Source organism: Neoarius graeffei, chromosome 2, assembly GCF_027579695.1.
Source record: "Neoarius graeffei isolate fNeoGra1 chromosome 2, fNeoGra1.pri, whole genome shotgun sequence".
In the NCBI taxonomy this organism is placed as follows: domain Eukaryota; kingdom Metazoa; phylum Chordata; class Actinopteri; order Siluriformes; family Ariidae; genus Neoarius; species Neoarius graeffei.
The window spans coordinates 61,374,938-61,389,429 of NC_083570.1; the positions used below are offsets into that span (position 1 = coordinate 61,374,938).

General features: G+C 42.4%; 1 protein-coding gene across 6 annotated transcripts in view; it reads left to right on the forward strand.

Moving 5' to 3' along the window:
* Positions 1 to 14,492, forward strand: part of znf609a (zinc finger protein 609a) — a 341,741-nt gene that overhangs the window by 279,954 nt on the left and 47,295 nt on the right. Inside the window, exon 1 of one of the 6 annotated variants that reach the window (XM_060914590.1) lies at positions 1,680 to 1,700. The exons of 2 other annotated variants lie outside the window; for them this stretch is intronic. The gene's annotated coding sequence lies outside the window, so the exon portion shown is untranslated. 3 more of the 6 variants (XM_060914587.1, XM_060914589.1, XM_060914588.1) reach the window with 3 other exon arrangements.

Sequence of the window (14,492 nt, forward strand, 5' to 3'; positions counted from 1 at the left end):
AAAAAAACCTTGCTTTATTTTCTTAATCACAGCAATAATTATTTGCCAGCAATTTTTAAGGTTGGAATAAAAAATATAGCCTATTAACGAAAATATTCCTTTTATTAAAAATGAAAACGTGAATAACAATTAGGCCTTTTCCTAATAAACTTTTATGAACATTTCTACTCCCTCCATTTCTTGTTTTCTTTCGCTTTTGACAGTCTGTAAAAAAGAGAGCTCTGATTTCTTGTTAAATGTATTTGTACAGTCGATCACTTCACCGCTCTTTCCCTTTTTAGATCTGCTTCTTGTGTGTTTTTGCAGCATTAGCACTGCGTTACTTCCACCGAGGGTGAAGTCACGTGCATTTGCGCTGTTGTACATTATTGCACCCTCTGCTGTCTAAACAATGTGAATACAGCTTGGAAAAGCTAAAAGATTATGCAGCCTGATAATAATCACAATTCATTTTTTACTTCATCGATTCGAATCATCATAAATGCGTATTGTGTTGCAAGATAGACTGTGGCAGTGACGTAATGACGTGCCTCTATGGTGGATGTTTAGCCCGTGGGAAAAGCAAACCAATTCTTAGAAGTTCCACAAGTTGTACCAACTCCGAACTGGCACTAGCACCAGCCAAGAACTGGCACCGAGTTCACGTTGGTGGAAAAAGGCTATCTTTTGTTCTTTTTCCTTGCACAGCTATATTTTCATCGATACAGATGATTTAGTTTGGTGGCTCAGCAACTTTGCAAAATTGTCTTCAAAACCAACATCATGATGATGATAAATCGACCTGATGGCATTGTGGGTTGGGAATCCAGCCACTGAGGTGCACAAGCCAGCACATTCTTAGTACCAGTCCCAAGCCCGGATAAATGGGGAGGGTTGTGTAGGAAGGGCAACCGGCGTAAAACTCAAGCCAGATCAACTATGCGGATAGACAGGAGGCTGAACTGGAGGTAACAGAGTTGAAGATGGTGAGATTTTCACTGGGAGTGACAAAGTTGGACAGGATTAGAAACGAGAATATTAGAGCGACAGGGACCGGACACGTAGGACGGCTTGGAGACAAAATGCGAGAGGTGAGATTGAGATGGTTTGGACACGTACAGAGGAGAGATCCAGGGTATATTAGGAAAAGAATGCTGGAGATCGGGTTTCCAGGTAGAAGGAAAAGAGGAAAACCAAAGATGAGATTTATGGATGTGGTGAAGGCGGACGTGAGAAAAAGATACGGAGATGGAGGGATATTATCCACTGTGGCAACCCCTAACGGGAACAGCCGAAAGAAGAACATAATCGTCGTCATTATTATTACTATGGATTGGGATTGAGCCTGAAAAGAAGTGTGATGTAAATTTTTTTTTTTCCTTGCTGCATCGCCCAGCTCTGCTCCTTTGCTTTCCTTCGTTTGTATTAATCCAGTTAACTGTCTCCACATGCGTTATTAGATTATTAACTCCCATTTTTTAGCTTAGACAGTTTCCAGGCAACCAGATCATGTGACTGGGAAGCACACTCGAGCTTTTACTTGACTGGTGCATTAGCTAATAGATGTATGATTTGTCAACTCCTGCTGGATCGCCACATAGTCCGTGTACATTCTCTCCCACCTTGTCTTCGTCCTTGAACGTTGGTCCTGAGCCAGGAGGAAGTGGCGTCTTTAATATTATGCTGTTCGTGTTTGGGTCTCTGCTGGTTCTCACATTGAGGTCAGATACGACACAGTAGCTTTGACTGCATTCTCAGCAAACTTGAATGCCCCCTCATTCCACGCTACATCCTCTCTCTCTCCCTCCCCTTTTACTCCCTCGCTCTTTCTTTCTTTCATATATGAAAAGCAAAATGTGTAGCCTATTATTGAAACGTCAACCACAGAGCAGCTCCAGTAACTAATAGGTTTCTGCCCTTCGGCACTTTTCTGTTTTGCCTTAACACACTCCTTGGCATTTGTTTTCGAAAGAAAATGTGGTTTCCTCCAATGCGCCCCTCTCTCTCTTTTCTCTCTCTCTCTCTCTCTCTCAAAATGGTAGACGTGTCAGTAATCTTGTTTGGATTATGAACTCGGGGTAATTAGCATTCTTTGGCACCGACACAAAACCATAAAACGCAACAAGAGAGCAAGAGTAAAACCATTCACTGTTTTCCTAAGTTTACAGCTTAGTTGTCACACAATAATGTTGGTTTCATCTCTCTGGAATCCCTGCTTTGAATTTGCGAGTCCGTTCGAATCCGTTCCGCGTTACAGTCCGTGGAAAGAGAAGAACCTTTCGCTCAACAAAAAACCCAAGTTCTGAAAAACCACTTCAAAGCCACTGAACATCCTTCGGTGCAGTTTTCGTGCCAGCGTGCTAGAGGAAACTACTGTGAGAACAACTGCGAAACCACACGTTCTGGAGATTTCAGCAGCAACGGATGAGCAGGTTTGTTAGTTTGAACTGGAAGTGATGCACATAACAGTGAAGCTGATGATAAAAGGCTGCAGCTCTCTGAAGCCCACAGCCAGCACAAATAAACGGGGGTTGAGTGGTCCAGGCAGAGTCCAACGCTTAATCCCTTGGAGAACTCATGACAAACGCTCAGTAATGCTGTTTGGTGCTGAGCCTCAACTGGCCTGGGATGGTGGTTGTTGTTGTTGTTGTTGTTGCAGTGAACCTTACAGTTTATCCAGAAGGATCATTGGTTGTAATGGCTGCCAGAAGAGATGTAAGGAAATGTGAACTCGAAAGGCTAGGCTTTAAAAAGGAATAGAACGTTTTCCATTTTGTTGTTTTATTCAGGTTTTGTTGGGAAGACAAGACCTGAAAAAATATTTTCACAACCACAGTTTGTTTTTGTTTGTTTGTTTGTTTGTTTCAAATACATAAAATCTCTTGCGGGCGGCACGGTGGTGTAGTGGTTAGCGCTGTCGCCTCACAGCAAGAAGGTCCGGGTTCGAGCCCCGTGGCCGGCGAGGGCCTTTCTGTGCGGAGTTTGCATGTTCTCCCCGTGTCCGCGTGGGTTTCCTCCGGGTGCTCCGGTTTCCCCCACAGTCCAAAGACATGCAGTTTAGGTTAACTGGTGACTCTAAATTGAGCGTAGGTGTGAATGTGAGTGTGAATGGTTGTCTGTGTCTATGTGTCAGCCCTGTGATGACCTGGCGACTTGTCCAGGGTGTACCCCGCCTTTCGCCTGTAGTCAGCTGGGATAGGCTCCAGCTTGCCTGCGACCCTGTAGAACAGGATAAAGCGGCTAGAGATAATGAGTTGAGAAGAGATAAAATCTCTTGCACCGTTTTTAATCTTCATTTATCACAATTCTTGTTTTTAGCACTATTAATGCTAATATTTAACAGTTATTCCACGAAATCGAGTCGTACACGAGCTGATAGCCGACGAGACGCGTAGCACCGAGTTATCTATAAGCCATGTACGATGAGATTGAGTGGAGTAACTGTTTTATTCTATCCACACTCACTGGATTTTGAGAAACAGAGCATTTTTATTTTTTGCAAGTTCGATAAATAAAAACTTTATACAAAACGTCCGACAAAATCATTTCCGCTTAGAATGTAAACAAACCGGCGAAATGACAGGAGCAATTTGTGAAAAATGCTATAATAATAATAATTCTTGAAAAATAAAAAAGATATGTTCTTACCATCAAATACTTTCATTCCATTTTTTTTTTTGGGGGGGGGATTGTTTTCAAGTAGAGTTTTTATTTCGTCCTAAGTTGGTTTAGCAACACGCTCCGCCATTTTGTTTTTCTTTAGGGTTTTTTTTTTTTGTGGTTGGCAGACCAACTTAAAGGTGCATTACTGCCACCGACTGGGCTGGAGTGTAGAACAAGAGGTTTTTTTTGGGGGGGGGGCAACTATACTCTTTTAGCTATTTCTGTTTCTTTTAAATACTTGATGATAGTGATATATCTGACTTGATGCACGCTGCCATTTTGTTTTTCTCTACTCATGATATATGAGCTGATATCCTAGTAGTAGAGTAGCCAATCCGAGTGCGCGATTGCTCATATCCAGTGAATGTAGATAGAATAAACATAGATGTACACGACTGTTCAAAAGTTTGGGGTCACTTTGTCCTTATTTTTGAAAGAAAAGCACTGGTCTTTTCAATGAGGATGATTAAACTAATCAGAAATGCACTCTATACATTGCTAATGTGCTAAATGACTATTCTAGCTGCTGGTTTTTGGTGCAATATCTCCATAGGTGTATAGAGGCCCATTTCCAGCAACTCTCACTCCAGTGTTCTAATGGTACAATGTGTTTGCTCATTGCCTCAGAAGGCTAATGGATGATTAGAAAACCCTTGTACAATCATGTTAGCACAGCTGAAAACAGTTGAGCTCTTTAGAGAAGCTATAAAACTGACCTTCCTTTGAGCAGATTGAGTTTCTGGAGCATCACATTTGTGGGGTCGATTAAATGCTCAAAATGGCCAGAAAAATGTCTTGACTATATTTTCTATTCATTTTACAACTTATGGTGGGAAATAAAAGTGTGACTTTTCATGGGAAACACAAACTTGTCTGGGTGACCCCAAACTTTTGAACGGTAGTGCATATTTTTTAATCTGTATATTGCATAGTCGGCTTGTTCTTGGGATCTTTTTGGGTTTTGGTTTGTTTTTTTTTCCTCTCATTTCTGTTTTATGTTGTACAGTGTGTCGTTTCCTTTTCGCATGTCTGAAGACTTGCTGCTGCAAACAAAACAATTTCCCAGCCTGGGATCAATAAAGTAAATCTATCTATCTGAAAAGGTTTGTGTGTAAGGGAATAGATGCAGTGTCTCGGGGGTTCTTTTCAGTTGGTCCCCAAATTAGCCCCGAAGCCTCTGTTGGTTTGTAGAGAACAGACTTGCAGTTGCTAGCAACAGAGCGCAGGTGTTAGTGAGGTTGCCACTCCTTACTTCCTGCTAGACTTTTCATTTTCCATGCTTTACACACACACACACACACACACACACACATACCGTCTCTCTCTCACTCTCTCTCTCTCTCTCTCGCTTAAAAGTGAGCAATTATTATCTCGACAGTGGCGGGAAGCACCACCTTTTGTTTGTTCTCGTCCCTCGGATCCAGGGACGTCTCTCTCTTCAGGTAAAGGTCGGGTTGGATATGTAAACGTGTGGATTTTAGCGCTGGACGCCAGCGGCACTTAGACCATTGTTTAAGCCGGATTAATGACTTCCATCTCGATGTGGCTTCTTTGTGATATCAGGACGTGTGGCTGTCTTTCGTCTCAGCAGCAGGTGAATGGATTCCCTGCAGCTGTTCTTAAGGGTAGGGAAAGCTTAGGGAAACACCCTGCTGAGAACCCAGAATCCCCCCACCCCTTTTCCCATAAGGCCCTGCGCTTGGCCTCTCGCACACTTAATTCTGCTGCTGAACAATAGAGAGCCAAACTCGCAGGCTGCCAAGCACTGTTTGGCACTGAACTTATCACTGGCTCATAATTTAATTTATTAGGGCAGGGACTAATCTGCAGCATGTCTGTAATTCAAAAGCTTGTGCTTTAATCCGTAATGACCTCGTGTTTTGAAAAACGCAGATGTGAAATATCCCTACGCATTTATTTGAATCAGTTTTTACAAAGTCGCAAACGTGTCTAATGCACTCGAGGTGTTTTCTGTTCACTGGAAAAAAAAAACCACGTTATTGACGATGCGCTCGCTGCGTTAGAACGGATAAAGCGCTCGCACTAATTGCGTCACTCTTGCAGACTTCTTGCACAGGCGCTCTGCATGTTTGTTGATGTTAGTTGGTTACACTGTGGTATGTAAATTACCTAGACAGGCTCTTCCTGCCCACCGCTTTTCTGTTCACCTGTTTGCCTGTGTGGCTCTCGTCTGCCACGGCAGGCTCCCACACTTTCACATTTGCGAGAGCACTCAGTCAGTAATGACTGAAAGCGGGCAGCAGGTGAGCCTCGTACGAAGGCCACTTCCACTCTTCATCTTGGCAAGACCCTAACAGGAAACCTGCAGGGATCCGGCGCCTGCGAGTAGTCAGGTGGAAAATTTCTCCTTTTCAAGCCGGCGTGCTACGATGAGAGCAGTCCTTTTCGAACGCGAAAGGTGAGACGGCTCACTCAAATCAGCTATCGTTTTTTGCATCTCGAACGACTCGCTCTCGGCAACACACGAATTGCAGCTCGGCCCCTTTTGACAGAGGAAGCCTTGTGTCATCGTGGCGTTCTTTATGCAAGAGCGAGACAGTCACTGTGGCAGCCGTACAGTGGCTTTTTAAAAACATAATGAGAGTTGTTGTGAATAACAGGGCTCTTTTGAATCCATTCTGAGCTGGAGGATGAAAGTGAAAATGCTCGATCGTATTTGCTCACGATCCATTATGTACAAGTTTGGGTTTTCGCTCATTTATTTGACTTTTTTTTTTCTTGTCCCAGTGTTGTTTGTTTTAGAGGTAAAGGTTCCTTGATGAGTTTATCTGGCTCTTGCATCTACTGTTTCCTTGCTATTTTCCCCTGAGGTGTTACTTTCAGCATCAGTGGGGGTTTCCAGCGAGCTCGAGAGCTTTTTTTATGCTGCAAAGCTGAAATCAAAAGACTTGGGTTGCAGGAGGCTTGCGGTTAACAGTCGTGTAATCTTTATGACAGTTGTGTGGTTGTGTTTGTGTGTTTCTTTGTGTGTGTGTGTGCGTGCTCGACTGATATTGCAGCATGTCGCTTAGTAGTCTGGCATGAATTGCGTACTGCTCTCGGCCTGCCTTTCCAACCGTCAGACTCAGGGGTTTGGCATCTCCACACCTACCAATTTAGCACCTCAAATGTGGTCAGCAGGGCAGTCTCAAGAGGCCAAGCTCAACTCAAATTACAGAGAGCGTTTGGTTTCCATGAATCAGATTTTCAGTGACTCCTGCTCTCTAATTATAGGTCAGGACCGTTTGTTGCCCGATTTGTTTTATGACTTGGAGGTATTGCGATATTCTGGTATCGCCAGCTCGAGCTTAATACAAGTGACGACTGGGGGGGGGGGGGGAGCAAGAACGCAGTCTCTTGCGCAATCTTGATTAATTTCATGCTTGGGGTTTTCAACAAACCCATGGGGGAAGCCATGGCCTAATGGTAAGAGAAGCAGCTTTGGGACCAAAAGGTCGCCGGTTTGATTCCCTGGACCATCAGTAATGGCTGAAGTGCCCTTGAGGAAGGCGCCTATCCCCTGACTGTTCCGCAGGCTGCTCTGGGTATGTCGTATGTCACTCTGGATACGAGCGTCTGCTTAAGTGGAAAAAAATAAGTACCAGTACTCCCCATGTTCACCTGCTGGCATACGATTCGGGCGGCTACATATCTTACACCCAAGCTTTTAGTCTTTATAAATAAGCCAGTCGTTCTGTGAGCAAAACTACTGTACTTGATCCTATCCTTGGACCAACAGTCTGGCCGTTCGTGTTGAAGGAGGCTAGTGTTAATGTCGCGGTTGGCTGGAGCAACAGGCGTTGCTATAGCAACAGGCTCTTCGCTGTTAGCAGACGCGCTAGTGTTAGCTTGCCACGGTAGAACTCGACTGTCAAAGAGCTGCGTCATCATCCAGCTCCGTTTCGACTCTCATTCTCTTTGTGCCCTTTTGTAGCCGTGCCAACATTACCATCCTGTTTTTTGTTTTTCCCGTTTATCGTTTCCGACTTCTCCGTGAGCAAGAAAGTGAGCGTCACGTAGTCCCGCGAGCGTCGTGTAGTGCACCCTGGGTAATGTAGTTTAAATGTCATAATGAATCGCCAAGAGACACTCTGATATGGAGAGGACAGGAAAGGGTACCATGAGCCGGTACGCTGTAAAAAGTCCCGGTACGCCAGGGGTTAAAATCTAGAAGCGGCAGTACTGCGTACCGGCCCACTTAAAGCACTGCTGTAATGTAACCTAACAAAAAAGAAATGGCGTTTTTGGGATGATGTCCTGTTCAGTTGGATTGCTTCTGGTTTAAGCTCTCTGGATTTGCGCAGTGTTGACTTGAGCAGTGTTTCTACAGCACTTCATTGTGCCTCTGACCTCAGAAAGCCTTCGGAAAGACTCGGTCCGATCACATTATTTATCTCATTTTGTTTTGTAACGTTGGCACATCACTACATGTACCTTACATGTGCTGTTCTGTTGTGTTTTTCTTTTTTTATTGGAGAAACTCATGTCTGGGGGGAAAAACAGCACCAGCTTAAAGCTGTGTGTTTTGGCTAGCTGTGCAAAAGTTTCTGTTTAATGGCCAAATATGTGGTTTTCTCTGTTCTTTGTTTGTTTTCCAGCAGCCGTTTGCCTTTCAGACACCGTTTTCTCGTGCGCCTGAATGTTGGAAGAAAAGCAAAGCGGTGCCTCCACCGCCTTCATCCTCGCCGTCAACCTCGATGACATTTTTTCTGTTCAGGATGCGAGTTTGACGGGAGGATGTTTAAAGTCTTTCAAACACTTTTGCCTCCTCTTCTGTCAAAGTTTTTTTTTCTCCCCCCCCTTCAGCTTTTAAAACCCTTTCGTGGTGTGTTGTTTATGTAGCTCAGATTAATGACGTTAACCTGGAAGAGTGTTTCAAGTGTAGTCTTTCTAAACATAGCGTGACATTAGTTAAACTGTGTCAACACCGTCGGGGTGAAGTTAAAAAGTCGGTCTTGATTGATAGGGATCCACTTTGCTTGTGCATGTCTGCCATTCTGCTAAACCTTGCTGTTATTTTAAGGGCTGCCAATGAAACCATTTTGTAGATGGAAGCCGGTGCTTTATAATGTTCATTAGACTGCCTCATGGCAGAGAGAGATGGAGTTCATAGATTTCATCGGAATGGCTTTGTGTCTGGAAAACAGCCATAACCTGCTCACAGACCTGTTCACTGAACCACCTTTGTATTTCAGGTAAACACTATAACTCAATTTTCTACATCTAAAGGCATGTTGTTGTTGTTGTTGTTGTTGTTACAGAGTATGTTAACACCCCAGAATAAAACACACACCAGCCCGGCATGAAGCGGTTGATTCATATTTGCAGCACGTCCTGAAGTGTTTTATTCAGTTTATTTCTGACAAATACGATTTTTAAAACCTGTGCAACATCCCACTTCCTGTTATCACTTACAGTACAATACTTCGTTCCATTTGTACTGGGAAGTTGGGATTTTCGAGTTCCCAGTCAGAAATGTCAATCGGAACACTCCCTGAGGTCAGATTTCTGACTCGGAAAGTCAGAGGCACCTCACCAACCCTGACTTCAAAATACAACATGGCTGCTCCACACATCAACAGTAGTGAAAGCTGTAGTAATTTGTGTTTATTAGCATTTCTGTCTTATTTGTGTCTCGTTAAATGAGTCATACACACAGGTTGCAGGTTGCGACGGTATCCGTATGCACAAAGTACTGTGTAATGTGTTTCATCAACTGGTATTGCGAATGGTTCATAGTGGTTTTCCAACTTGTACTGGAACACCGTCAACTTGGGTGTGATGTCATTCCCAGCTTGGACTTCCAACTATTGACATAAATTCATATCTTCACACCACCATGTAATGTTCTTTATATTATATGAATACACACACACAAATGCAAAGTAATCGAAAGAATTTTAATTTTGAACCAGTTCGCCATTTTGACAACGCGCATCTAGTCAGCAGGAAAACACTGGGAGTAACGTCATCAGAGTGAAATATCAGGAATTATTACACATACAGGACACTTTTTCGATGGAATAAAAACGTGTTCTATTCCTTTCTAGCGGGTTCCATTCATTTGGTTTGATAGTATGCAATATTGTTAGCATATCGCTTACCTTACCTGTATTATGTCACTCTACCCAATGGAGAATGAGCGGTGAATATGGTTTATGATATTGCATGGTTGTCAAGACAACATGACGTCACACATTAGAACTGATGCGAATATCCAGTGAGAGAGTTTTCTGCTGCACGTGTGCAGAGCCATTTCTTTGTTCACTGGGAAAGAGAAAGACGAGGCTAATCCAGTGCTAGGATTAGCTGTGCTATAATTTAGCACTAAATAAATAAACTGAAACTAAAGATGCGTTGAACACCCAAAAGGCTACCAAAACTTCATTAGGTGGTGAACCGTTACTATTAGAGCTGGGGCTTGAGCCAGACACACCCAAAAACAACAGGGCAAAGGATTTTGCAAGGGATTAGCAGCAGGCTGCCAGGTAGCTCCGTTGTGTGTAGTTGTCGATGTTGATTTTAAAAGTAACTCGGTAAATTACAGAGGGAAGTGAGTGAAAAATGCTGTGGCAAGTATGTGTGAAAGAAGAGTCTGGAGACAGAAATCTTAGTTTCTTGGTCGTTAGCCTGTGCTACTTGCTCTCGATAGCTCTGGCTTGACTGCTTTATTAGCGTTCGCTAACACTACTGATGGATGCTACACCGGCTGGAAGGTGACTGCACTGCTGCACTGACGGTGTCAACTCACAGTTAAACTCGCGTTAGCCTTTGAGAAGACTGAGGGCGATGAATTCTTGGTCCCTCCCACTACAAATCAAAATCTGATTGGTTAATTCATCTGTCACTTCCTACATAAACATACACTGCCATGGCCTTCTGTCCTGGCAATGAGGTCCTAACCAGTGAGTGAGTCGGCTCTAAACCCTTCTCCGCTTAGGGACAACAAACAAAAAAAACCTCACTGGATAACTCGATTTTAATGTCTTCAGGACAGTAACCCTTTCATTTCTGAAGCAGATTTGATAGAAAACGAGGCCAAATTAGAATGAGAAGAGAATAATTCTCATGAAATTATGAAAGAAATGAAATATAACATTTGAAATGCTGATATGTTTGGGCTTCTCTGAAGGCCTAGAAGGTCCTGACGGTTCTCCTCTGTTTAGAAGAGAAAAGCATACCGAGGGACATCGATAAACTGGAAAAGAGTGTGTATGTACAATAATAATAATTCATATTGGCTGGGGTTTTTTTTTCATGGTATATATTCCATTCAGCTAGCATGATCTTGAACTCATCTTCAACTCATCCAATATCATGCTAGCTGAATGGAATATGTCCGATATACCATGAAAAAAAGCCAGCCAATCTTATTTAAATGTGGCTCAGATCCACGGTATGTACACTACCGTTCAAAAGTTTGGGGTCACCCAGACAATTTTGTGTTTTCCATGAAAAGTCACACTTTTATTTACCACCATAAGTTGTAAAATGAATAGAAAATATAGTCAAGACATTTTTCTGGCCATTTTGAGCATTTAATCGACCCCACAAATGTGATGCTCCAGAAACTCAATCTGCTCAAAGGAAGGTCAGTTTTATAGCTTCTCTAAAGAGCTCAACTGTTTTCAGCTGTGCTAACATGATTGTACAAGGGTTTTCTAATCATCCATCAGCCTTCTGAGGCAATGAGCAAACACATTGTACCATTAGAACACTGGAGTGAGAGTTGCTGGAAATGGGCCTCTATACACCTATGGAGATATTGCACCAAAAACCAGCAGCTAGAATAGTCATTTACCACATTAGCAATGTATAGAGTGCATTTCTGATTAGTTTAAAGTGATCTTCATTGAAAAGAACAGTGCTTTTCTTTCAAAAATAAGGACATTTCAAAGCGACCCCAAACTTTTGAACGGTAGTGTATAATGCGAGTTTTTCCAACACCAGAAGATAAACTTCATATCTTCAGGCCAACGTGTAATTTTCTTTTTATTCTACAGACATGTTCACAAACAAAAAAGTACACACCTTTATCAAAACCGTTCATCGAGTTTCTCATGAGTGACACAGATTTAGGTCACGATTTTGGTTCTCAGTGTCCCAGATATAACTAGAAAAATGAGTGGTGGATTTCCCAGTAAAAATACTCGTGTCCATGTAAGAAATGTTACATAAATCGCTCCTTAAAGAAATATGTTTTTTCTTTAATTATCAGTGCCTTTAGAAATTGATTTATCACTAGGCATTGATTTCTGTAGAGCATAGAAATGATAACACATTAGAATGAGTGCGTGAATATAAACCTGCGATTTTCTTTGTAACCATTCCTCCTGTACGGAAGCCGAGAGAGGCCCTTCATATAATCCTTTTTTTTATTCACCTTGTTATCCCGAGATAACGACATAATTAATTCAGGATCTCGAGAAAACAACACAACTAATTCGAGATCTCGAGAAAACAAAACCGTTATTTTGAGATCTCGAGAAAACAAAGCAAGTATTTCATGATCTCGAGTAAACAGCTGAGAAATGGTTCATTCAGGTGCGCCAAGAGACTTGTGATATGCTGACTTTGGGGTTGTTTCTCATTCTGTATAGACGCAACTTTGGTCATTGGAATGTCTGAAATAATCGATCACCTAATAAGGCAATATTTTGCATTAAGTCTTTTAATAAGGGATAATTTCAAAATGAGTCCGCGGCACCTCCGCAGAAGACTGGCCCGGCTTCGTCTCTACCGACGGAGATACAGTGATCCAGCTGAGATCATGAAATAATTTTGTTTTTTCGAGATCACGGAATAATTGTCTTGTTTTCTCGAGATCTCGAATTAGTTGTGTTGTTTTCTCGAGATCCTGAATTAATTATGTCGTTATCTCGGGATAACAAGGTGAATAAAAAAAATCATATGAAGGGCCTCTCGCGGCTTCCGTACTCCTGGCTTTTGGCCAGTCAGATTTGATTATTCAGCAGTGGTGGAGTGTAAATCTGTATAAAATCTGTCAAGCTTCCACGTGTTTCTTTGTTTGCTGCACTGAGAACACACACGAGTGAAGTGCGGCCCATCCCCCACCCCCGGTCCCAACACGGCTCACATCACAACAGACGTTAGTTCAGCTATTCAGTCACTGTTCATCTGTTTTTATTTCCAATTTCCCCCTTTTTTTTGTTTTATGGTAATAAAAACACAGACATGTGGCTTCTCTGGTCAGCATTTGAGACTTGTTGAGCAGATGTACTTTTTCCAGCCTCGGGGGTAGTGCAGTGGTTAACATCAAAATTTGACCTGACCTGAACTTTTTTTTTTGTTGGTTTTTTTGTTTTTTTATTTTCCCCTCCCTGACCAAGCCCTGACTCAGACTCTTGGATTGGGTCAGATGACCCTTTTCAACACTCTTGCCCTTCAGCGTATGGCGCGAAGAAAGTGAAGTCATACCATTGTGGGTGAGATCATGCGTCATGCGTTTTTCCATTGATAAAGATGTTTGTTCTCGGCTGGAACAGAATTTTAATACCAACTTCTTAACTAGAAGGATTTTTTTCCATACTAGAGTGGATGTTTTCTCTAGAAATTTTGAAATCTGCGTCCTTCTTTTATGTTTTTTTTTTTCTGTAAGTTTTGAGAAATCTGGTTTTCTGGTTGAAGCACTATACGGTATGGTACAGATTTGCTATCTAGCTCTTGCTCACATCTGAAAATCTCAGTGATTCTTGAAGACTCGAGCTCCTCTTTTGTAGACAGGAAATGACCTGCTCTTTCTCAAGCAGCGTTTAAAATGCTGTCCTTGCCTGACCCATGATTCATACACTTTTTCAGCTACCTCTTTAACATCTAGTCAAATACGTTTACTAGTGCTGAAAAGTCGCACTCCGGTGTGCACTTGTGTGAGGAAAATCTGGCCAGATGTTAAGTGTCTGTTGTTCTTTGTTTCTTTATCGTGAAATTTCATTCATATAACACTTTCTCTCAAGCTACACTACCGTTCAAAAGTTTGGGGTCGCTTTGAAATGTCCTTATTTTTGAAAGAAAAGCACTGTTCTTTTCAATGAAGATCACTTTAAACTAATCAGAAATGCACTCTATACATTGCTAATGTGGTAAATGACTATTCTAGCTGCTGGTTTTTGGTGCAATATCTCCATAGGTGTACAGAGGCCCATTTCCAGCAACTCTCACTCCAGTGTTCTAATGGTACAATGTGTTTGCTCATTGCCTCAGAAGGCTAATGGAGGATTAGAAAACCCTTGTACAATCATGTTAGCACAGCTGAAAACAGTTGAGCTCTTTAGAGAAGCTATAAAACTGACCTTCCTTTGAGCAGATTGAGGCTACATCCACACGACAACGGCAACGAGATGTTATTTAAAAAAATATCGCGTCCAAATGGGCAACAATCAGTAAAATATCAGGTCCATATGGCAACGCAACGCTTGCTGAAAACGATGCAATACACATGCCACACCTCTAGGGGCGCTGTAAGACAGTCCCTTCGGAGACACCAGAACAATAGAAGAAGTAAGGACGCATGCGCCTAAACTGTTATGCGCGAGACTTCATATTAGCCACAAAGTCAGGAAAATCTGTTCGTAAAATTACATTATAATGACCAAATACAATGAAAAGTATTTTTCCAGTCTCACCTGTGAAAGGTAATCCCATGTGATCTCGTTTGGACGGCAAACCTGTTGGTACAGTTAAACGCAGCTAATCTTTATTCTCCGCTTTGACCTATCCAAAATGGCGGCGAGGATGACGTATGATTCTACGCGGAAGGCGGCGTCTTTAATGGTCCGGAATAAATTGAATGCTACACGTTGATGGATTAATTTGTTCTTCTACGCCCTTTT